The sequence below is a fragment of the Gymnoscopelus microlampas genome (genome assembly GCF_963454915.1).
Source record: "Gymnoscopelus microlampas genome assembly, chromosome: 23".
In the NCBI taxonomy this organism is placed as follows: Eukaryota; Metazoa; Chordata; class Actinopteri; order Myctophiformes; family Myctophidae; genus Gymnoscopelus; species Gymnoscopelus microlampas.
The window spans coordinates 31,542,967-31,568,837 of record NC_139960.1 but is presented as its reverse complement, the minus strand read 5'-3'; the positions used below and the strand labels follow the sequence as shown (position 1 = coordinate 31,568,837).

Below are 25,871 nucleotides of genomic sequence, written 5' to 3'. Positions count from 1 at the left end.
GTGTGCCCTAGCGGCCTGAATAGTAGCCACTACTCTAGGTGGAAGACCAGACGCAGTCAAATTCTCCCTTTCACGGGCCAGACCCACAGGTCTAGGTCTGCGGGTCTGTGATGACGGATTTCGCCCCCCGCCTGCTGCACCAGGTCCTCTCGCAGCGGGAGGGGCCAGGGCCGATCGTAAAGGAGGGGAGCTATCTCCGACCTCCACGTGCCCCATGCTGGAGCCACCAGCAGTACCGTCAGGTCCCGGAGCCTGATCCGTTCCAGGGTGGGATGGATCAGCTCCAGCGGCGGGAACGCGTAGAGCAGTCCCCTCGGCCACTCGTGCGCCAGGGCGTCCCCACCCAGCGGAGCCTGGCCTTTCACTGAGAAAAACAGCGAGCACTTCGCGTTCTCCTCTGATGCAAACAGGTCCACTCGGGGCCGTCCGAACCTGGCCCAGATCTGGTTTGCGACCGCGGGGTGCAGAGACCATTCCGAAAAATGGATCTTGCCTCTGGACAGAAGATCGGCTCCCCTGTTCAGAACCCCTGGTACATGAGAGGCGCTGATTGACTCCAGGTGCGTGTCGCACCACATTGTCAGCCTCCGCGCCAAACCGTCCAAAGTACGAGACTTCAAGCCTCCTTGTTTGTTGATGTAGGCCATGGTCGTGGTATTGTCCGTCTTGACCAGAACGTGACAACCACTGATGTGGGGCTCGAAACGTCTCAACGCCAAAAGGACCGCCATCAACTCCAAGTAGTTGATGTGGGCCCTCCTCAAACTGAGGTCCCACACACCCCTGGCCGTCCTGCCCTCGAAGGTAGCGCCCCAACCGGTCATACTGGCATCTGTGGTTATCATCTTCCTGGAGATGATCCTCCCCATTGGGACGCCTTCTGACAGGAAAGAGGCTATTTTCCATTGACGAAGGGACTGCATGCACGCTGCGGTCACCGTTACCCGGCGAAAACCCTGAGTGACCGGGATCCCTAGGGAGCCCACCCATCTCTGAAAAGGGCGCATGTGCAATCTGCCCAGACGTACCAGGGAAATGGCTGAAGCCATGAGCCCTGCCACCCTCATGCAGATTGTGTACTGGACCTTGCGTTCCAGTTGAAACATGGCCAGACACTTCAGAAAAGAGACTATCCTCTCCTGAGATAAGCGAGCCCTGAGAGTAATAGCGTCCAGCTCGATGCCTATGAAAGTAGCGTGTTGGGACGGGGTGAGCATGCACTTCTCGAGGTTCAGTGTGAAACCTAGGGAGGTCAGATGCGACACCACTGTATGGGTGTGGTGAACCACCTCCTGATACGAGTCCCCGCTCAGTAGCCAGTCGTCTATGTAACTCGCGATGCGAATGCCCCTCTGCCTCAGAGGAGCTATCGCTGCCTGAGTGCATTTCACAAACACCCTGGGACTCAACGACATTCCGAACGGGAGGACCAGGTATTCGTACACACGACCCTCGAATTCGAAGCGCAGGAATTTCCTGTGCGGCGGGTAGATGGGAACGTGAAAATATGCGTCCTTTAGATCTATCGAGCTCCACCAGTCGCCCTGTCGGACTGAACGTAGCAAAGCCGCTGCCGTCAACATTTTGAACTGAAAAATTTTCAAATACCTGTTGAGAGCTCTGAGATCCATGATGGGACGTAAACCTCCTCCTTTCTTCTTGACTAGGAAGTATCTCGAGTAGAAACCGAGCCGGCTTTCTCCTGGTAATACTTCCCGCACGGCGTTCTTGCGTAACAGGGAGGCTATCTCCTCTCGTAACGTCGCAGCCGCTTGACCACTCGCTCGTGACAACAGTACTTTGTTGGACATGGGTGGTTTGGTGGAAAATTGCAGTTTGTACCCCCGTGCTATCGTACGGAGCACCCAAGTGTTGGGGTTGCATTCTTTCCATTTCTCGATGCGCATCGACAACGGATTGGGAGGGGTTGTTATCGTAGTCGAGCAAACCCGAGCCGCCCTCTTGGCTGCACTCGTTGGTCTGGCGAGAGTGCTTCCTACTACTTCCGGGTTCACGTGCGCGGCCATCGTTGTAGTTCTGGCTAACCGCGTGGGCCTTGCCGGTGTGTTTGTCGACACGTGTCTGCAAGCTGCGGCGGCCATTTTGGCCAGCGACACGTGTCGCTGGGTGGGGGCGGCCATTTTGGCTGCCCCCCCCGTCTCCCAGACACATTGGCTCATCTTTACCTTGTGGTGCATCTTGGACCAGGAAAAATTTTGGCGTGACCCGTGTAGCAAGTGGCGGTTTTGGCCCGCCACAAAGCCCTTGTTCTGTCCAGCGATCGCCATGGACCCCCTTGTGGGGGTCCGTAGCGATCGCTGGCTCATATTCATTTCGACTGTTTGTTGAGATTTTTTGTTGTTTTTTCTTTTGTTCTTTATTGCACAAGCATATTTTGCCATATAAAAAACATTTGCAGTTACAACAGGTGACACAGAGGCATGCACATTCTTTTGTGTGTGTGTGCTTTGGAACTTGGAGCCCGGGGCGCAATATTCTGTCGCCGCCGTAAACTCCGGAGAGAATCTCCTCCTCTTCCTCGCCGTCCTGGGACTGAGGCCCGAGGCCACTAGACCCAGACATGAAACCACCGTCTCGGGGGGGAGGGAACCGGGGGAGAAATCTTCCCTGCTCTTTGGGCAGGAATTGACAGTGTCACCTATACCGCTTGGAACCGCGGCCCCTGTAGGCGCCTCTCTGGGGCTTGTTAGGCGGGGGTCGTGTGCGTTCGTCCTCCCTCCGGTCTCGCTGTTCGCCTCTGGCGGCGGGCGGGGCGGAGAAGGACTGGGTGTGACGAGACGGAGCGTCCTGCCGGATCTGTGGCCTGCCTCTCTCCGGTCGCGCAGGACGGGGCTGTGGTTTGGGGGGAGGGGGTCTGGCTGGAGCCTGGATGCAAGACAGAGCGGCTTCATCCTGCGCCTTGCGCACCTCGTGGCTGTCTTTTAGGTAGTCCATGCCACCGTGGAAAAGGTTATCTGCGGTTACTTTTAGGTTGAGCAGTTTCTTTTTGTCGTCTACGCCCCTGAAATTAACGTGGTCGAGCCACCGAGCCCTCTCGTGGGTCACACACAATCCTAAACCCCTGCCGGTCCACTCGGTTGAGTATTTGTTGAGCGAAATGATCTCTTGAGTGAGGCGTCTCATCTCCGTCAGCTGCAGAGGTGTGGCGGCGTCTCCTGCCTCGCTCAGGAGTACCGCCAGGGACCCCTGCAGTAGAGCGGCGGCGTTCAAAGCTCTGGCGCCCGACGCAAACGCCTTGTATACAGCCTTGGTGGCTACGGAGCCGGCGATGTCTTTTTCGTTTGTCAGACAGGGAGGCTCTTTCGTTGTGTTGAACGGAGCCTTCTGGCCGCGGTGGCTGTGGAGAAGAGAACTGGCCAAGGTACGATCCATTGGGGGGACGATAACGAGGCCGAGTTCGCCCGCATTCTCACAGTCTATGTTGAACCTGAGTCTCTTTGGCTCAGCCTCGGGGCCCAGAGGAGAGTCCCATGACTTGGAAATGGCTGTCCTGAAACCCTTAGCTAAGGGAAGCTTGGATTTCTTTGCGACTTTCTCGTCCACTGATTCTAGACCCTGCCATTCTGAAAGGCTTTTGGCGGGAGTCTCCTCCGCATCATCGCCCGGCCATCTGAGCCCGCACCTCACGGTAGCGGTTTTGTAGAGCTCCAGCAGTGTGGTCTCGTCTTTTTCAGCCGATGGAGGAAGGCGGCCAGGTTGGTCCGCGGTAGCCTCCACGGGTATAGGGGGGAGGGGTCCCCCTTCGGGTGGGCCGAGGGCCATAGCCTCGGTGTCGTGCAGCACGATCTGCTCGGTGTCGTGCAGTACGTCCTCCTCAATTTCGTCGACGACGTGGTAGCTGTTCGCCTCGTTTCCATGGTGTCGAAAAGAGGTGACGGCCCCGTTGTCGACGTCGTCGTCGCCTGCGGAGGCAAAACTCTCCGGAGAGTAGTAGCGAGAGGCTGCCTGCTGTCTGTCGCCACTGTTGCGGGCCCCAGGTGGGGAGGAAGGGGAATCTATGAGGGGCTCGGCGCCGTCGTAGGTCCCTCTCACAGTAGGAGAGCGAGAGCGCGGGGCTGCTGTGTGAGTAGGTCTCGCCCCACCCTCTCTGTGAGAGGAACGAAGCTGCTCTGGGGGCTCCAGAGCACGTGCAGAGCCGGCTGCTGCCGAAGCGCGGGGCCGTCGAGTGTGGTCTTCCCATCCAGCGGACGGCCCGCGGTCCATTGGACGACGGGAGGAGAAGAGGCGTCGGTCCCCGTCGAACTCGTCCTCATAGTCGTCGTGGAAACGAGGTGGTGGGAAGGATCTTTGGGCCCTGGAGAACCGGTCCCGCAGATCGGAGGTGTGCAGGCCTGCACACTCGTAGCACCTTGGGTCACCGTAGATCGCATCCTCGGCATGCGCGAGCCCCAGGCAGGTCACGCAGTGCTCATGTGTGTCCCAGTCGTCGAGGAAAAGGCGACAGGAACGAGAGCCGCATCGTCGTGGGGGAGGCTCCAGGCTGGCCTCCCGGAGTCGGCGATCGGCGACGGCTTGACGGTCCCGTCGAGCCATGTAGACAGAAAGGTTGGCTGGGGTAGCCTAGCTTGTAGTTTGTAGGTGTTTTCCCCCGGGAAAACACGAGGGAGAAGAGGTCGGGGAACTCAATGGACAGGATCCAACCCGTCGCTTAAGAGCGTGTAGTTACCCGCGACCTTGTTGTAGAGTGAAGCTCCTTCACCGGCTTGGCAGAAGGAACAAAGAGAATGACTTCCGCTTGCCAGGTCTTTTTATGCCCTCGGGGGAGGGACCTTGGGAAGCGAGGGAAGGCCCACAGGGCCAAAAAGGGTTTTTGCCCTGAGGGAGCGAATGTGAAGCTTCTGTCATCGCGCCAGGGGGCGCTGTTTCCCATATGTGAACAACGAGAGAGCAATGAAACAAAACTCCTGTAACTTATTTATAAAGCAAAAAAAAAAAAAAAAAAAAAAACCGATACCGATATTTTCCCGATATCAATTTTTATGCTAATATCGGCCGATAATATCGGGAGGCCGATAATATCGGACATCCCTAGTTTCGTAGAGTAGGAAACTTGTATTAGAGTACTATCAAATTCAGTAGACTATACCAGATTTGTTGAAAGAGAGAATTTTTACACTCTTTGATCTTGCCTCGATGCGTTCATGTGGCGAGTGTGCTTCAAGAACACGCATTATGAGGATTTGTTGTAAAGTATAATGTTTGGAACTATGCAGTAGGATTTGGAACAAGTGTTTGGAACTATACAGTAATCGTGCGAACGCGAAGCGTGCCTCCGCCCAAGTGGAGCTTACTATGAAACCCTGCTCGGGTTGTGTGTCCCGTGTGTCTGTGTGCAGTGTGCACTGCCTGTTTGCAGCCTGTGTGCAGCCGCGCCCCCATATCACTCACGCTCTCATTGGCTGCTGACAGATCTCAGAGTGGAGCTTACTATGAAACCAACCCGATCGCCCCCCAAACACGGTGAAATAGCACGGATTGACAAACGGTAATTCCGTGCATAGATGACTAGGAACTCCGAAACTCTGTGCATAGGAGAACCATATCCCCCCTATTAACTTCAATATGAGGCGGAGGCAGTCACGTGACTTTCTCTCTACGCTCTCCCCATCACGGTGAAATAACACGGATTACAAGTCCGTAAATACACAATATTTTCGAGCTGCGTTCGCTTCCCGCGTTCGCGCATCTTACTTGTGTTTAGAACTATACAGTATGTTTGGAACTAGTGTTTGGAACTATACAGTAATGTTTGGAACTATACAGTAATGTTTGGAACTAACTATACATTAATGTTTGGAACTATACAGTAATGTTTGGAACTATACAGTAGTGTTTGGAACTAATGTTTGGAACTAACTATACATTAATGTTTGGAACTATACAGTAGTGTTTGGAACTAATGTTTGGAACTATACATTAATGTTTGGAACTAGTGTTTGGAACTATACATTAGTGTTTGGAACTAGTGTTTGGAACTATACAGTAGTGTTTGGAATACAGTAATGTTTGGAACTATACAGTAGTGTTTGGAACTAGTGTTTGGAACTATACAGTAGTGTTTGGAACTAGTGTTTGGAACTATACAGTAGTGTTTGGAATACAGTAATGTTTGGAACTATACAGTAGTGTTTGGAACTATTAGTCGCCTGATGGCAAGCGTTACTTCCACATTCTTCTTGTTCTCGTCATCTCTGAGCACACCTAGATAAATTAATACATTTATTAAATTGTTTGTTGGTTTTGTCAATAAATGATTGAATATTGAATATTATATGAATAATCTTTGTTTACAAGTCTGTGGGAGTGTTGTAACTCTCTCATTGGTTCTGGATTAGTCTAGAATACAGTCAAATCCTCAGTTTGTATCTACATTATTTGTAACTTTGAGAGTATACCAAATAAATGTACTTACATACATTTGTATGCAAGTTATCACACAGGGTTTTACAGTGTGGGTTGAGATACAGGGAGGATATTATGAGATGAAAGTCTTCTTTTAATACAGGCGACGGTTTGTCATTAAACAGAAGTGCGTATAAATTAAAATGTTATCACAGTCTGCAGGAATTCAATAAAGTTAGCTCCTCTGTGGGGGAAGAAATGGCACACTCGTTATAAAATAAAATAAAAGAGGGCCGCTCGGGAGGCACAGTGGTAAAGTAACCGCCGGAGTCTGGGGGTTTGGATCTTTAAGCGTCTATACGAACACAATTGGCCCGTGTTCGGTGGAGGGAAGCCGGGTGGGGATATTTGTCACTGCATGTACTCCTGTGTGCTGGGACGGCACCTGTCAGCGGGGAGTGTTGGGCGGGAGGAGAAGGACAGAGGCTCTACGTTCTCCCGGTGGGGGCTCCTCACTGGTAGGTGAGTCAGTAGGATACGACAGCAGTGACAACACACAAATATGTGTGTGGGGAGGAATCAATTGACATTATGACTTATGATAAATTGGGGAGAAAGAGGGGTAAAAAGCAAAAAAAAACTCTGCTCTTCTGAAGCCGGAGGCCTCTGGAATGTGGTGTGTGTGTGTGTGTGTGTGTGTGTGTGTGTGTGTGTGTGTGTGTGTGTGTGTGTGTGTGTGTGTGTGTGTGTGTGTGTGTGTGTGTGTGTGTGTGTGTGTGTGTGTGTGTGTGTGTTAACTCTCTGCAGAAAGGTCTCATAAGTTTTGTGAGGTGAGGTTGTACAGTCAGAATTTGAGCAGGTGTAACATTATGAACATTATTATTCTCAACCAGGTGAGCAACTGACAACCCTCCTATCTGTCCTTGCTGTGAGTGCGTGTCACTAGATGTCAAGCATCTCTGCTATTTCACTCTCTTCATCTCTATCCCTCTCTCTTTGTGCCCCTCCCCCCGTTCTATTTCTCTTGGTGTTCCTCCTCTGTCTCTCTCTCTATCTCTTAACTATCTGACCTCCCTCCATTTATCTCCCTTATCCCTCTTTCTCTTCCCATCTAGTTTTCTGTCTCTCTTTCACCCTCTCTATACTTCTCTCTCTCTCTCTCTCTCTCTCTCTCTCTCTCTCTCTCTCTCTCTCTCTCTCTCTCTCTCTCTCTCTCTCTCTCTCTCCCTCTCTCCCCCTCTCAATCAATTTTCTTCTCTTGCTCTCTTGTTTTCTATTACCTGTTTTCCATCTGTCTTTTTTCCTCTGAATCTCTTCATCTTTGTTTCACATAATTCTCTCTATCTCTCTCTTTCCTTTGCTTGTCTGTTATTTTCTCCCTCCTTCCATTTCTGTTTTTTGTTTGTTCTTTCCTTTCGTTCCACCCATTTGTGTCCCCTCCCTCCCTCCCTCCCTCAGACAGACATGTGCAGGCTGTAGAGGTCATCTTTACAGCTGTCCACAATTCATCCCCTTATTTTCATTCATTCATCAATCAATCCATCCATCCCTCCCTCTGTCCATCCGTCCGTCTGTCATTTTCCACGCATCCGTTCACCAATCTATACCTACACTCACTTATTTTGCTGTATGTCCCTCCCTTTCTCCCTCTACACCAAATCTCTTTGCTGAAAATTCACACACACACACACACACACACACACACACACACACACACACACACACACACACACACACACACACACACACACACACACACACACACACACACACACACACACACACACACACACACACATGAAACAAACAAACAGCCTTCAGAATGTTGGTCACATACTCATAGGTTTAAGTGTGTTTACCAGAATATTGAAGAGGAAATAAGGAATAAGGAATCATCTTGGATCAAATGTTTATTACAGCGTGTGTGTGTGTGTGTGTGTGTGTGTGTGTGTGTGTGTGTGTGTGTGTGTGTGTGTGTGTGTGTGTGTGTGTGTGTGTGTGTGTGTGTGTGTGTGTGTGTGTGTGTGTGTGTGTGTGTGTGTGAGAGAGAGAGTCTACGGTTTCCTGTGGTTTTGTGGCATGGAGGTCAGACAGAGAGCAGAGGGCATCCTTGCCTGCAATCTGGACCTGCTGTGTGTGTGTGCACTCGCCAGGCCTTTCTCCGTGTCTTTGTTTGCATGTAGGCTCACTTTAATGGCCGTTATGAGACAATGTTAAATAGAGTTTTCTTCAGACATGGAGAGAGTACAGGGCAGTGACATGCAGCACATGGTACAACGGGCCTGGAATCGAACCGGACTGGTTGTCCGCATGCAGAGAATGAGAAACTATAAACCTCCCAAAGATAATTAATATCCAGGAAGTGGTTGAGATATTTGAGGTCCATGGATTTCCTGTCTAGATCTGTTTCTCTCTCTCTCTGACTCTGTCTCTGTGTGTGTGTGTGTGTGTGTGTGTGTGTGTGTGTGTGTGTGTGTGTGTGTGTGTGTGTGTGTGTGTGTGTGTGTGTGTGTGTGTGTGTGTGTGTGTGTGTGTGTGTCTCTCTCTCTCTATCATATCAACAGATCTTCATTTCATTTGAGCAGAGGTAGAAAACCCACTGGTTTCAGTCCATGGTTTTCCTGTCAGCTCAGCCGTTATGTAAAATCCCGAAACGCACCCCAAGCATAAATGTTTTTTTTCTCCTTTTTGTCACATTCAGATGCTTTTTTATTTATTTTATTTTATTTTCTTCAGAACGGGCTCACACCGGGATGCATGGTTTGATTCATTGATTTCATTCTTTACCGACTTCAGCAGAAAACAGACAAACACAAAATCGCTCCATGTGCTCTGTACACTCTAGCTGGGCCATGCTCCTGCGTGGTTGCCGGTTTGAATACCCGCTGCGTGAGGAATGGAACTAACATTGGTTCATTGCCCCGCAACTACCAGCTACTATATGCCCAGGGGTGTTTTTTTCTGGGGGGTGGGATCCATGCCTCTGCTTTTGATATGCCCCCCTCTGGTCATTAGTCATTTTTTTTTATATCCGGTGGGAATATGTTTTATCCATGCTTCTGGTCTGACTGAATGAAATGCATGCATTTCTGCTTGTAGACTACAATGTAGACTGTCCAATATTATTTTTGATAATATCACAATTTAGCAATTTAACAAAAAAAATATGTTGACCACATTAACCCTGGCATCCTTATTTTGGACAGATTTTATAAACTAGGCTGCTACACGGCCTAATCTAGTCCTATATTGCGCTGATCAGAGAAATGGCCACCGAGCTATGGCCATTTGAAGTGTTAGACACTGCTGTAACACTGCTGTTGTGGCCCATATGTGTGCAATTTAGTTTTTTGTGGTGTTACTATTCTCATACCAAACCCCTGAACAGTGTTTGTGCCAAGTTTGGTACAGATTGGAGAAATGGAGCGCCTGTGGCCCCTCGGGGGTCCCTGACTGGGCAACTGGGGGCACCTGGTGTAATTATTCTCATGCCAGACCCCTGGGTGTGTGCCAAGTTTAGTGTGGATTGGAGTATCGGTGTCGCCTGTGGCCCCTTGGGGTCACACGTGGCCCCCTGGTGTGACTATTCTCACGCAAGACCCCTGTATTTGTGCCAAGTTTGGTGCGGATCGGAGCAACGGTGCGCGTCGCAAGTCTGGATGTTACGTTTGTGACGTCCACCGTTGACCCACCCTCTAGGTCATTGGTTCTCAAAGTGGGGTACAGGGACCCGCAGGGGTCCTTGGCGGGGTACCAGGGGGCCCCCAGCTACACTTAAATAAGTTAATATAGCGTCACAATCCTTTTAACCACTTTAATCATTATTTTATACTTTGGCTATTAAAAAATAGCAGATATACAAGTTCATAGCGTGGAACTCAATGAGCTTGTAGATAAGCAATTTTTTGAAAATATACATAATTAATATAAATAATTTTGGGGGTCCTTGACATGAAAAAGTTTGAGAACCACTGCTATAGCACACAGGGCTTAATGTGGTTGCAAAATAATCCCCCCCTGCTGTTTGTTTTACAAATAAAACCATGAATGAATATGCCCGTGACAAACTTCCTGTTGGTCCACACACACACACACACACACACACACACACACACACACACACACACACACACACACACACACACACACACACACACACACACACACACACACACACACACACACACACACACACACACACAGTAGAAGAAGCCATTATTAATGATAAGAGGTTTAATTAATTATAAGATAAGTGAACCATGCGTTTCCCAGTTATACATTTAATTTAATCTGTTCTGTTCACGTGTGACATTTGAATGGATGCTCGTTCGGCCAAGCAGGATTTTTTTCTTCCTCCAACTTAATAATGTTCTTCTGCAGTGCTGAATCTGATAGTTATGTTAACTTTGTTGCTGTAGGGTGGAAACCTTCCAAAAGCGTTCCTTTTGTATTATTATTTTATAAACTTTTTAAAATAGTATGGCGACGCGTTGTGAGCTTGTAGATTTGCTATTTTCACTATTTTTTGCGACACTCTTGTATGACAAAGTAGGGCGTTAATTTACAGAAGAAAGAAAAAAACGGAGATAGGAGGTTTCTGCCTGACAGGGACAATATTTAACGTCCTAATTTGCCGCTGTGCTGCGGCGTTAAATCTCACATTTAACCAACCAAGAGTTAAATAATGGCCCCAGGTTTCGAAACGTTGTGCTTCAACCCCTTGCAACTAAAGTGCTTCGCTTTTCAGGAAATGGTCCAAATGAAATAAATAACCTGTGTTCTAATCAAGCCCTCAGAGCCACGGTAGAACAGTGAAGCGGCCGTCGCCTGGTGGTCAAATCTGAGAGAATGCTGTATACTTCCGAATTTAAAAAGCCACTCCGCATGCCTCTACCGCTTGAAACCGAGTGCGCCTGCTCGGTGCTCAATGCTTCCGCATTTGGGCACCCGAATTTGGTGCCCAAATGCGGAAGTAGAGCGTTCTTCCGGGTGCTTCAACCGTGAGCAACATTCATTGAAATGAATAGCTGGGGACGGGGTAGTCCGCCCTCTAGATATATTATAACTCCATGGTTCTAATGGATCCAATGTAATTATTTAGTCACAAGCTCTTGTTAATGCTTTTCATTGGATCAATATTCATAAAACCCCACAGACCCACTTTCACTTTCCAATTTCTTCTCTATTGTCCATCGAAGCAGGGCATTAATTTACTGGAAAAAATACATAAAAAGTTGGAATAATGGATATTATTATTATTGTTTCCTCCTGACGGCAAGCATTTCCAGTTGAACATAATACATGGCCCATATGTGCTGTATAATTGTCCTACTGTGTATCAAATAGGAGCAGATGGTGAATATTTATAGTTTTTTGCATGTTTTTACCGGACTGAGGAGTTTATTGTTACTAAGTTATGGAAATAATGTACAGAACGATGGCCGGCCATCTGGATGCTGGGGAAGATGTTAGATGCTAGAGCATATGGGGACACGTGCACGCAAGCACCTGCACACACACACACACACACACACACACACACACACACACTCACACTCACACTCACACTCACACTCACACTCACACACACACCTATCTGAAATTCAGATTCTAACTTCTATCTAAACAGTTTAGAAAGATATTAGATGGAGCATACGGACACACACACACACACACACACACACACACACACACACACACACACACACACACACACACACACACACACACACACACACACACACACACACACACACACACACAGTCGCATATCTAACCATATGGTGCTTTGTGATAGAATGTGTGGACAGTGTGTGGGCAGAGCGGGTGCTGGCCAGCCAGCGCTGAGGAGGGCTTTAACACTGTTAGATGTACTGCCAGACCCACAGTAACACACACACACACACACACACACACACACACACACACACACACACACACACACACACACACACACACACACACACACACACACACACACACACACACACACTCATACTCATCTCCTCACTGCTCCCCTATAAGCTTTCCTAGCGTCTCTCCTCTCTGAAAATGTTCAATTTCAAGGACCGCCAGTATGGTATGCATAGGGTCACGGACCCCCATAACTCTTGAGAGGGTACAAATGGAACAGGTCCATTTGGTTCCATTTGTACACTCACAGAGTTACATGCCTGTAAGGGTACATTTGGTTCGTTTTGTACACTCTCAGAGTTACAGTACAGACCCTGTAAGGCAGAGGTTCTCAAACTTTTTCACGTCAAGGACCCCCAGATTGACATTTATTAGCCTGCGGACACCCATTTGAAAAGATATGCCAGGGACCCCCATAAGAGAAGATGTTTACAGCCCTATAGCAGTGATTCTCAACCATTTTAATTTCAAGGACCCCCTGTTTGACATGCATTAGGCTACGGACCCCCCATTTAATGGCATTTCTATCTCTTGGACCCCAATTTATATTGTAAAATCAATGTTAATTTAACTCAGAGAGTGTGCAAATGGAACCAAATGGACCCGTTAGGGTCCATTTGGTTCCATTTGTACACTCTCAGAGTTATAGACCCATAAGGGTCCATTTGGTTCCTAATCTATCATTTAGCTGGGGACCCCCTGGAACTCTGTCAAGGACCCCTGGGGGTCCCCGGACCCCACTTTGAGAACCAATGCTGTAAGGGTCCATCCTTTCTTACAGTAACTATCATTTTGCTGGGGACCCCCTGGAACCCCCTCAAGGACTCATGTGGGTCCCCAGACCCTGCTTTGAGAACCCCTGCAGGAGCTGAACTCCCAGCTCTATTTTATACAGTTTAGAATTGAGAATTGCACATTTCCTGGCTTTACTGACGTAGGATATATACTGTACATATCTATATTTTGCAGCCAAAAAAAGAAATCTGCACAACATACAATAATTATGCAGAATATACAGTATGTGGCATTTCTGCAAGTGGATGAATAAATTTGCAACCGAAGACATACAGAATCTACTGTACATGCAAGCAGCAGAAGGATGAATAAGCATTTAGCATCCAATGTATTTACACTAGAGCAGTACTCAGTTATCAATATTAAGTGGTGGACCATAAACATTTCTAAGCTAAATACGATTATTATTAATGATAATGATAATAACTAGAAAAAGTGCTCCTCGGAGCACAAGTCTCCGCCAGCAGACTTGTGTTGGGAATGTTGGGAATGTTCTAATTCTTATGTTCTAATTCTTACAAAAAATAGAACATGTTACTAGTAACATGACACAAGTGTCCTATCCGTCTGTATAACTGTCCTATCCGTCCTGTCTGTATAAGTGTCCTATCCGTCCTGTCTATGTAAGTGTCCTATCCGTCCTGTCTGTGTAAGTGTCCTATCAAATTGTTACAGTATCCGCCATTTCTCAGCCATTTCGTGATTATTCCTGTTTTACCTCACTTTGAAAGAGGCACAGACTCTTTCAAAGTGACACATGTATTTATAGGCCGCTATACGTCACTAGCCAATCAGATCACACTATTTCACCGTATTGTCACGTGTCACGTGAGGCTTGACCAATGTTAGTCCCAGTTTCAGAAAGTGAAAACAAACTCTCCTGGCGGAGACAATAATACATTCAATTGATGTACCTCTTTTCTATATACTCAAAGTCGCTTTACCAAACAAGCTAAAACAATAACTAGTTAAACTAGGTAAAAAATAAATAAAAAAGTGTTTCCATTGTGGTCCATTGTACTCAATTAATCAACAAGACATACAATACAATACAATACATTACAGTAAGTAGCAACAATTGCAGCAAAAGATAATATCTACAGAAAAAAGAGGGGTGGGGTAGGGGGCATCTCCTATATGCTCTCCTAGCTCCTCTCCTAGCTCATTTCCTAGTTCCTCTCTTAATTCCTCTCGTAGCTCCTCTCCTAGCTCATCTCCTAGTTCCTCTCTTAGCTCCTCTCCTAGCTCCTCTCCTAGTTCCTCTCCTAGCTCATCTCCTAGTTCCTCTCTTAGCTCCTCTCCTAGCTCCTCTCCTGGCTGCTCTCTTAGTTCCTCTCCTAGCTCCTCTCCTGGCTGCTCTACTAGTTCCTCTCCTAGCTCCTCTCCTAGCTCCTCTCCTAGCTGCTCTGAATGTGTCAGTCAGTGTGCTACTGAAGGGAACTGGGGAAAAGGTTCATTACTTTTCAGGAGTAGCAAAACACAGAGACTGTGTTTGTACGGGTGTCTACTTTTTACTGTTTTATTGTCTCCGCCAGAGGTGGAGAGTATGTTTTCGTGTCCGTCCTTCCGTGTGTCCGTCCGTCTCAGCCAAGCTAACATTGGTCAAGCTTCACTTGACACGTGACAATATGTTGTCACCAATGCTTTTGATTGGCTAGCGAGACGCATGATGACATAAAAACCTATAAATAGCAAATGTGCTTCAAAAAATCATTCATATTTTTTGAAGCTAAGCTAACATTGGTCAAGTGACACGTGACAATATGTAATATAAATAGGTAAGACAGGATTAATCAGGAACACGTGACACGTGACAATATGTTGAAAGGGTGTGCTTTGATTGGCTAGCGAGACGCATGATGAAATGGAGACCTATAAATAGGTGTGTCACTTCAAAAGATCATTTATATCTTTTGAAGTGAGGTAAGACAGGATTAATCAGGAACAGTACTGGCGGAGACCTGTGCTCCGAGGAGCACATTTTCTAGTCTTTGTACTGATTACGTGTTCAATGAATCTACTGTAAATGTACGCACATGTGCGTGCGCACGCACAGACAGACAAACAGACAGACAGACAGACAGACAGACAGACTCTACACAAGTTTTTAAAGTTGAGTCTAGAAATAACCAAAAAAGGAGGTGGATTCAGATCTTTCGTGTGCAGATAAATCCTTAATTCGATTAATAAATCTCTTACTTCACAACGGAAATCACTTGAAGCTCATGGCCCAGTTTCCCCGTTATCAGAATGAAAGAGTCGGAGGGAGCCCCTAGCCCTCCTTTATGCCGTTATTGAACATTCTAACGTCTTTGTTGTATTTCACGCTCTGATGGAAGCCAGTCCGTTGTCACTCTGGCACCGTTCCAGCGTTCATGGCACTCTGTACCCAGCAGTAATGCTATCTCTGTTCACACTGAGAGAAGCCACTAGATTTCTGCCACTTCTCCCCTCAATTAATTGAGTTCAGCCGGTGGTGGAAAAGTAATAAGTGCATGTACTAAAGTACTGTACTATGTTACTATAATATTTATATTGTACTTTTTACTCCACTACAACCGCTGATAGACAGCAGTACATTTCTGGCTCTTCTCTCCTGAATTAATTAAGTTGAGCAGCAGCATCAGCACCGAGCCAGCCAGTTTATAATAAAATAATTAGTGTGTCCTAATTTTGTTGTTGTTGTTGTTGTTGTTGTTTGGGGTATTGGCCATGTTCGCAAATAACCTGGGATATCTGTCCTCTGCATTACCACTTAAGCCCTGTTTTGTACACTGGCTGTTCGAAAATAGCCGATCTACAAGTCTGCTGTTTTCGATTTTTTCTTTTAAGATTTGGCACTTTTTCATCTATAATTTCATGCCAGGGTTTACCCAACCTAATCATTAGGAGCAGTGGGCTGCCACTGAACAGTGCTTGGGGAGCAGTTGGGGTTCAGTGTCTGGCTCAAGGACACTCCGACCGGAGGAGGCCCGGAATCAAACTGGGAACGTTTGTTTTCTCCGTTGCCCAAACAGCTGCTCTACCTCTTGAGTCCTCCAAAAATAGCAGATTATCTTGTACTGTATATCTTGTATATCTTGTACATCTTGTATATTTTCTATTATACTGTATATCTGCTATATGTTTCGAGCTTGTAGATCTGCTGCTTTTGATGCTTTCGTGTGCCGCTTTAGTATGATCAAAAAGGCCAATAATCTACAAAAAAACACAACATGTTAGAATGTGGAGATAAGAGGTTTCTGCCTGACCGCAACCAAGTCCTAGACAGTGTGCAGGACCATTTTCGTTGTTAACCTTATGAAGACAGCCATGAACTCATTTCCTTTTTTAATGATGTCCATTTTCAGCGTGTTGTTTTCTTTAGCAGTGCAGTGTGTTTTGCAGTGTGTCCGTGGACTATTGCTGCTGAATAAACATGGTGGGAGGGGTGTTTGGGGGAGAACAGTCCATGGCAGTGGTTCTACAACTTTTTAGTGCCAAGGACCCCCAAATTGATATGCATGTGGCCGCGGACCCCATCCTGAAAATATGTTGTGCCAGGGACCCCCAGAAGCAAAGATTTGTGTTAAAAATGTTCGCCTTTTTAAAAAAAAATCAAAGATTTGCACACCCTTTCAAGATTAAAAAAATATGTAGCCAAAGTATAAAATATGGATAAAGGGGTTAACATGATTGTGACTCTTTATTAACACATTTTGCTGGGGAACCCCTGGTATCCCCCCAAGGACCCCTGGGGGTCCCCGGACCCCACTTTGAGAACCAATGGTCCAGGGGAAACGTCAGTGTGTGCATGTATGGGGGTCCACAGGGTCGTGTGGACTTCATTAGTGTCTGAGACTATAACGCAAACCTCACTGTTTTCATAGCTTAACTCCATGGAATGTTAGAATGTCCCAGACAACGCCCCGACACACACACACACACACACACACACACACACACACACACACACACACGCCCTCTGGACCCTGTCACAGCCGCACAAAAGAACGTCTCGTCGCCAGGACAACGACCGCAGCAGGTCGAGGGTCATGTGAGGTCACGGGCCGTCCAGCCACTTTCCCTGCTGACCGGAGCAGATGACACAAACGTTGTTTTTTTTTCATATTACGGTCCCCCAAATTAATAATGTATTTGGCGGTGGACGCCCCATCTGAAAGCAGTTTCTGCTAGGGACCTCCGTGCAAGATTTGTGTTAAAACATTTTTTTTTAACCCATTGAGACCTGAAGCCGATTCTACATGTCTCCTAAATCTCAACAGTTTTCTGAAAAACCTATGTTTCTATATCAGTGGTTCTCAATCTTTTTCATGTCAAGGACCCCCAAAATTATATGTATTTGGCCGCGGACCCCCATCAAAATATGTTGTTCCAGGGACCCCCAGAAGCAAAGATTTGAGTTACAAATGTTCGCTTTAAAAATATATATATTCAAAGGTTTGCACACATTTTCACGATTTTTCAAAAATAGCAGATCTACAAGCTCGTAGCTCGGCACTCGGTGCCGCGCTACGAGCACTCGTGCCGCACTCGGTGCCGCACTCGGTGCCGCGCTATGAGCTTGTAGATCTGCTATTTTTGAATAGCCAAAGTGTAAAATAATGCTTTTTAGCTCAAATCTAAAAATGACACAGTTCCAGGTCTTAATGGGTTAAATCCACATTTTTCAGGATTTCTTTGAATGCGAAGACGCGTTGTGAGCTTGTAGATTCTCAAATAGCCGATGTATCTACGCACCGAGACACAAGCGCCTTGGCTCAATGGTTGTGGGCGTGGCTGTCCAACCTCTGCATAGTGTTGCTGTCGGGCAGAAACCTCTCATCTCCAAGTGTTTGTGTTTTTTCGTAAATTAACGCCCTAATTGATCATACTACAGCGTCACACAAAAGCATCAAACGTAGCAGATCTACAAGCTCGTTTCGAGCTTGTAGATCTGCTTCTTAAGCTACTTTTGAATTTGAATGCTGAAAAGTAACAGTTTTGGACATAGACAATAGAGACAATAGGAAAGTGACATTGATGAGCGGCGCTACTCTGTGGTCACGGCCCATAACACTGTGTTTATCTTTGTTTATATCGTTACTAATGCTCAATCACCTCTTTTCTGTTCTCAGAATAAACGGAAGGAAAAAAAACATATTTAAACAAAAAACATTGTAAATGATATTTTAGTAACCCTGTGTTTCTCTGTTTGTTCAGGTGAGGACAGACCAGTGAGGCAGTGAATGTCATCAGAACCCAGACCTAAACACTGAGCAGTAAGATAATGTTTTATTTCTCTTCTTTCTTCTCTCTCTTCTGTGAAAATGTAGTTCTGATCTCATTCTCTTTTCAGCTCTCTACCTCTTCTCCCTTGTGAATAAAGGTTATTTGGTGTGTATGTGCACGCTTGCGGGGGGGGGGGGGGGGGGGGGTTAAGGGGTTAATTGAAGGCTCCAGGCCTCATTGAGGTTGCATTCTCACTGGGATGTGATTGGCCCACACACACAAACTCCGCACATGTCATAACTGTCACTCTCTCTCGCTCTCTCTCATATATTGGTTTCAGATATCAGTCCTTCTCAATCTCTCCTTTCTCAGTAGATTTCTGTCTGTCAACTCCCCTCTGTCTCTTAATTCCATTCACATTTATCCTTTCTCTCTCTCTCTCTCTCTCTCTCTCTCTCTCTCTCTCTCTCTCTCTCTCTCTCTCTCTCTCTCTCTCTCTGTGTGTTTTGTGTTCAGTGTAAATTAGAATGGGCTTCATTCATCCGCTTAGCAGCACTTTGGATTTGTACAGACACACACACAGCTCCCAGCAATCCACACAGTCATTCAGCGTGCCAGAGCTAAAGAGCTGTGAAATGCATGCATGCGCTGCATATGTATGTACTGTGTGTGTGTGTGTGTGTGTGTGTGTATGTCATGCATGCATGCATTTTGCACAGAGTTTGTGCATACATACATACATGCTATGCAAATGCATTGCATACATACACAAGGGCAAACAGACAGAGGCTTGAAGGCACATGGAGGATGGACTTCAACCTTGTCAGGGCAAATGGATTTCAATGAGGTAGATGCACGTGCATCAATGAACACTCACACACAAACACACTGCAACGTTAAGTCCATGCCAAGCTTTTCAGAGCGAGTTGACAGGGAATTCAAATAGGACCTTTTTTACACAAATGTGCGCGCACACACACACACACACACACACACACACACACACACACACACACACACACACACACACACACACACGTGTGTTGGTCCAAGTGACAGCTCTAATCCCTGTGAACTTGTTACCACCTCCATATTAAAGCAGATGTAGCCTTATTTGGGCCTTCAGTTACCCAGTGGAATCAGTTAGTTCACTTCGGGAGGACTCCCCGAACCGGGAAACGTCTGACAGACAAATTGCACCAAATTGCTCAAGCCAAGTAGTACACTACAGCCAGCACCATGTAACCTTGAGGTGTGCAGAGCCGAATGGCAATTCGAACGGTTTCCGAGAACCGGAAAATCGCGAATATCTGAATCTGTCGGTCTGCGGGTCTGAGAAAGAAAGTCTCTGTGCGTTCTGGAGATTGTATGCAGCGACATCTCTGACCCAATCAGAGAGGGAGGGGAGAGAATGAGAGAGAGAGAGACAGACAGGGAGAGAGACATGTGACCTTGGTTTCAATGACCAAGTGACTGGTTTTCTGACTTGTGTGTGTGTGTGTGTGTGTGTGTGTGTGTGTGTGTGTGTGTGTGTGTGTGTGTGTGTGTGTGTGTGTGTGAGGGAGCTGCTATGTTTTGCTGTGTTCTCAAATAGCTCTTGTTCCCATAACAGCGCTGCTTTCCCAAGCAGCCATGGGAGCTTGTAGCCTGTCAGTCTCTCATATACTGTGTGTAACGTTTGAAAAGCTCCTGTATGTGTATACGTGGGCGTGGCATACGCGTGTGTGTGTCTGTGTGTGTGCGTGTGTGTGCTTTTACAGCAGTGGTTCTCAAGCATTTTCATGTCAAAGACCCCGAAATTGATGTGCATTTGGCCGCAGACTGGATTTGAAATGATGTACAACAGCATAATGCTTTTTGCACGGGACCCCCTGTATCCTGCTAATGTGTGTGTGTGTGTGTGTGTGTGTGTGTGTGTGTGTGTGTACATAGGTCTGGCAGCAGATAAGGGTTGGTGTGGTTGTGTTCTCCTTCTCCTGTTCAGTTCTTCTCCATTTATGTGCGTGTGTGTCGTCTGGTCAGTTTAATGGCTGCACCTTGCACTAACACTGCCAGCCCTCCTTGCAGCACAGGTCTAAATACAAACACATGCACGCATAGCCTGCGCACGCGCACACACACGTTTGTATTACTACTGTATACTTGTGAGGACATTTAAGGACATCTGATTTTAAAAACATCCTCTAAATCCTAACCTTAGTTTTCAGAAAATCTTCATATTTTTTATTTTTTATTAAAATAAATTCCTGTTGCTATATACATAGTAACATCTAAAATAACACAGATGCTTTCCCGGTTTTAAAGATACAACAACGTATAGTCTTAATGGGTTTAAACTCCAGGAAAAATGTCCTCACAACGTCTCATTCTCAAATGTATATGTATGTACACTATACTTGTGGGGACGTTTGTAAGTATAGTAATACAAGTACACAAACACACAGGTGTGTAGGAACCGTTTTTGAGTGTGTGAGCACATTTGCCCATCTGTGTGAGAGAGACACACACACACACACACACACACACACACACACACACACACACACACACACACACACACACACACACACACACACACACACACACACACACACACACACACACACACTCTAGAGAATAAATTCACCATGCTATGTTTTCCAGTAAGCCCCATGCTGTGCTGGTCTCTGTAGCATCCGCCTGTGGTCCCCGCGGAGCCGCGGGGTCCACAGGAAGGAAAACACCTCAGCAGATGGTTCAGACATGGGGGAGGGGAGCTGGGCGAGGCCCAGGCTTCAGACCAGGCCTCCAGGGACGGGTGCAGTGCAAGCCCTGAGGTGTCCTCCTTATCAAGACTTATACACGAGACGGACGGATGGGCGGACGGACAGGCGTTGACAGACAAAACAACGAGGCACATAGTAAAATCCTGAGTTATTTTAACCACATGAACCTATAGCATCCCTTTTCTGGGGTGAACATCCAGCGAAAATAGCCGATCTGCCTTGTGAGCTTGTAGATTAGGCCTGTCACAACTATTACATAATCGTCTAATCACAATTATTTCAGATAATCGAAAATCTTTGCATAATCGTCAGAATCGTTTCCATGTTGAAAACTTTTCACAAAATGTTCAAATATTTAAAAAAAAGCAGAAATAGCAGATCTACAGGCTTACAACGCATCACAAAGTGAAGCGTTGTAAGCTTGTAGATCAGCTATTTCTGCTATTTTTACATGTATAAAATTATGAAATATGTCAATAATGTATTTGTATATTTCAGTTATTTAATTATTTTATATCATTAGTTATTAGTTATTAAAAGGCTTCATAATGTTCCAATGTTCAATACCAAACACACAATGAAATCATTAATCACAATTATTTGAGTGATTGTAGATTGGGTATTTTTGGCGAAGGGATTTGAAATGGAGCGGCCTTTGTATAGAGCCCTGGGGGACCCCGGTAAATGAAGCATATAGGGTTTAAGTGGTCAACTTTTGAAGAGTGTACAAATGTAACCAAATAGACCCGGTTGGGTACATTTTCAGAGTTAAAATGGATAAATCAACACTGAGGATTTGACAGTGTAGTCAATGTTGTTGTGTCAGCAAACAGACAGAGAGGGACAGAGAGAGACAGTGAGACGTGTGATGTCAGCATCTTGACAGCACAGACAGTGATGTTGACCTTTTACAGGACAGACGACGTGGTCTTTGCATAATGTCAAGAATAATTGTATGTCTTCAGCAGAAAGCTGTGCCACGGTCCCTGGTCACTGACTGTCCCCTGTCGGGACCTCACAACATACATAATTAAGATGAATAGGACGTAGCTGTAGCTGTATGGACCTTATTTATACGATACAGGATTACGTGTATCGGAGTTACCTAATTACAAATATAGTGTAACTGCAATCAGTTACAATTACAAAGATAAATGTGATTAAATTGCAGCTAATTGCTGTATAAGATTGTTGACAATTGCAAGGAGGATAATCTTTTAACGATGCAATCTGGAACGGTTTTGTGCGAACTGTGAATACAATTTTATTTAAACCTAATCTATAAGTGGTCTCTCTACTCTCTCACTGAGACATTTCGACCCTGTGTGAATTCGGGCAGGACACCTACTGGTTGAAGTGTTATCGCTGATCTACAAGCCGATCCACAAGCTTGCATGCAGTGTAAGCTCGTAGATCAGCGATTTTAGTAAAGAAAAAAAGCAAAAGAAAAATTATAGCAAAAATAGCCGATCTACAAGCTCACAGCACGCCACATTGCGACCTTGTGAGCTTGTATGTATGCTATTTTCGCACACTATAAGAAATATATTAGAATGGTTTTGTGTCGATTCATTTATATTATATATATTTTTAAACAAATTAGCAAAGAAAATACCCTTCTTGATGATTTGATTAATGAAAGAAAACAATTGATAGAATAATCCTCTATGTGAATAATGGGTAGTTGCAGCTTTAAAAGCCAGACAGACGCTGTAAGCTTCTCAAATGGTTCCTACATTACTGTCAGTGAGTCAGACACCAAGTCTGGAGAGAGGAAGTCATTCTTTCATCCTCTTCTCTTTCTGCCAGCCGCTGTCACCCCTTTATCTGTTACCTCTCTATGTGTGTGTGTGTGTGTGTGTGTGTGTGTGTGTGTGTGTGTGTGTGTGTGTGTGTGTGTGTGTGTGTGTGACTATGCTTGTGGGGGCCCCCACGTATAGCAGAATTTGGAAGAGAAATGGGTGTTTTATGGTTTAATTATTATTCTTTTATTTACAATTGGTTTACCATTGGTAAAAGAGGTTCAGTTTGGGATTAGGATTAGGCATTTAGAGGTTAGGTTTAGTTGTTATGGTTGGAGTTATGCCTGATTTTAATTTATTTGCGTGCTGGTGTCTCACACCACAGATAAGAGATCTACAAGCGCACAACAATATTTCCAGCTTTGCGTTAAAAACATTGTATTCATAAAATCGGTGTCCTAAACTTCTGGTGTTCGCACAAGTTTAGTAATACAAACGTGTGTGTGTGTGTGTGTGTGTGTGTGTGCAAACGTGTGTGTGTGTGCATGTGTGCTCTCGCACCTATGATGTCTGTTCAGTGTTCATTGTCTACTGATGCTATTAGAATTGTTCCAACACCTTACTTCAATTGCATGTGTGTATGCAGGCAGAACCGCCAGTGCGCGCTTGTGTGTGTGTGTGTGTGTGTGTGTGTGTGTGTGTGTGTGTGTGTGTGTGTGTGTGTGTGTGTGTGTGTGTGTGTGTGTGTGTGTGTGTGTGTGTGTGTGTGTGTGTGTGTGTGTGTGTGTGTGTGTGTTTTGACTGTTGTGTCTGGGCAGTGTCCCAAATGTGTGTGTGAAGTTTGTGATGTGCATGTTGGTTTGACTGGCTTCCATTAATTTCCCCACAGACACACACACACACACACACACACACACACACACACACACACACACACACACACACACACACACACACACACACACACACACACACACACACACACACACAGAGTGAAGTTCTCTCATGGTGTGCCAACTCTCTGTGTGTGTCCGTCTGTGTCATTATATTCCCTTCATCAGCTTAACAATACACACTGCTATGATATGGAAGAGATGTAGAGAGAGATGGGCAAACGAATGAATGGAGAGAATAAAGAGAAAGAAAGGAGAAAGCTATAGGGAGAAAGCAGAACACTAATTAGACTGAACTGAGGAAGGAGGAGAGGAAAGCAGGACCGACTTGGAGAAAGAAAAAGTGCAGACAGAAAGAAAGAGAGGGAGAGAGAGAGAGAAAGATGGAGAGAGAGAGACTTAGAGCTGAGTTGATGTATGTCTTTGATCTGTCTTTAATCCTTCGCCAAGTGGCATTGTGGTCGTGGTTTGTGTGTGCGTACTGCGTATGTGCGTGTGTGTGTGTTTGTGTGAGAGAGAGAGAGATATAGTTAGAGCAGTTCTAACGGTAGTGCCAGTGCTTATGTGTGTGTTTGTGTATGTATATATATACATACAGTGTGTATGTTTGTGTGTACTGTATACGTACAGTATGTTTGTGTATGTACCGTATGTAATGTATGTAAATTATATATGTTAAAGCAATAGGCCCCAAGAGGTCTTGGCTTTCACTGACTGTAGAAAAAGCTAAGAGGCCTTGTTGCCTAACAACGCCTCTTAGCTCAGTGTGTGTGTGTGTGTGTGTGTGTGTGTGTGTGTGTGTGTGTGTGTGTGTGTGTGTGTGTGTGTGTGTGTGTGTGTGTGTGTGTGTGTGTGTGTGTGTGTGTGTGTGTGTGTGTGTGTGTGTGTGTGTGTGTGTGTGTGTGTGTTCTATTGATGTGTATTGGTGTGACGGAGCAGGTTACAGATGAGTGCATGTTCATGTGTGGTTTAGTACTTTTTCTTTTCCTGTGTGCCAGTAGACTGTGGCTGGACTGTGTGTGCGTGCGTGCGTGCCAGTAGACTGTGGTGTTCTCTTTGCAGTGTGGAATGCATTGTAGCGCTCCAACTCACTGCTGCCTGGCTCACAATGCTAACAGCCTGGACCCACATGTAGCCTTGCGTCTCTGTGCTGGAACTAACTTCAGTACACTGCTAACTAGAGCTGGACCTAAACAGTACACTGCTAACTAGAGCTGGAAATACACAGTACACTGCTAACTAGAGCTGGAACTAAACAGTACACTGCTAACTAGAGCTGTAACTAAACAGTACACTGCTAACTAGAGCTGGAACTAAACAGTACACTTTCAACTAGAGCTGGAACTAAACAGTACACTGCTAATTAGAGCTGGACCTAAACAGTACACTGCTAATTAGAGCTGGAACTAACTACAGTACACTGCTAACTAGAGCTGGACCTAATCAGTACACTGCTAATTAGAGCTGGAACTAACTACAGTACACTGCTAACTAGCGCTGGACCTAAACAGTACACTGCTAACTAGAGGTGCAACGCTACATGTGCGTGACACTGTTGTACAACAAAGTATAAAATAGCGTTTAAGTGGTCAATCAGATACATTGATTTATCTGATGTTGATTGCTTGATGTATAGAAAATTAGGATTTTACAGTGCAAGGTGGCCTTCAGAAGTTCATAGATGAAAGATGTAAGCACAACTTCACACCTGCAGTGTTGGAGCACAAAGCAACTTTGTTGTCACTTGTGTGCAACTCTACGGGGGGTTGAGGGTTAAAGTGCTTCTGTCAACGCTACTCCAAAGGCTGACGGCCACTCTGCTCCCTGCCCAGTGCCCAGACATTCTGGGGTTTGACCCAGTGTTGGTTTTGTTTCAAACAGAACTTCTTTTAACCATTATCCCTCTCCTCTTCTCTCTCCCTACGGGAGTTTTTCATTTGAGAGAAAGACACTTGACTAGCTAGCAACAGAGTAGAGCAAAGTGTGGTCCGGGATCCTTGAGGGTGTTCCAAGGGGACCCCAGCAAAATTAGGGGAACAGTTGAAACACTTGCAATTTTTCTTGTGGCTATTTTTGAAAAACGTTGACAAATCTTCTCTTATGGGGGTCGCTGGCAAAAACAAATATTTTCAGATGGGGGTCTGTGGCCAAATACATATCAATTAGGGTCCTTCACATGATAATAATTA

General features: G+C 45.9%; 1 protein-coding gene across 5 annotated transcripts in view; it reads left to right on the top strand.

Moving 5' to 3' along the window:
* The window catches only part of LOC311039471 (plexin-B2-like), a 238,074-nt gene that overhangs the window by 102,173 nt on the left and 110,030 nt on the right, over positions 1-25,871 (top strand). For all 5 annotated transcript variants that reach the window (XM_084049375.1, XM_084049374.1, XM_084049373.1 and 2 more), the window contains one exon: positions 18,274-18,332. The gene's annotated coding sequence lies outside the window, so the exon portion shown is untranslated. The remainder of the gene's footprint in view (positions 1-18,273; positions 18,333-25,871) is intronic.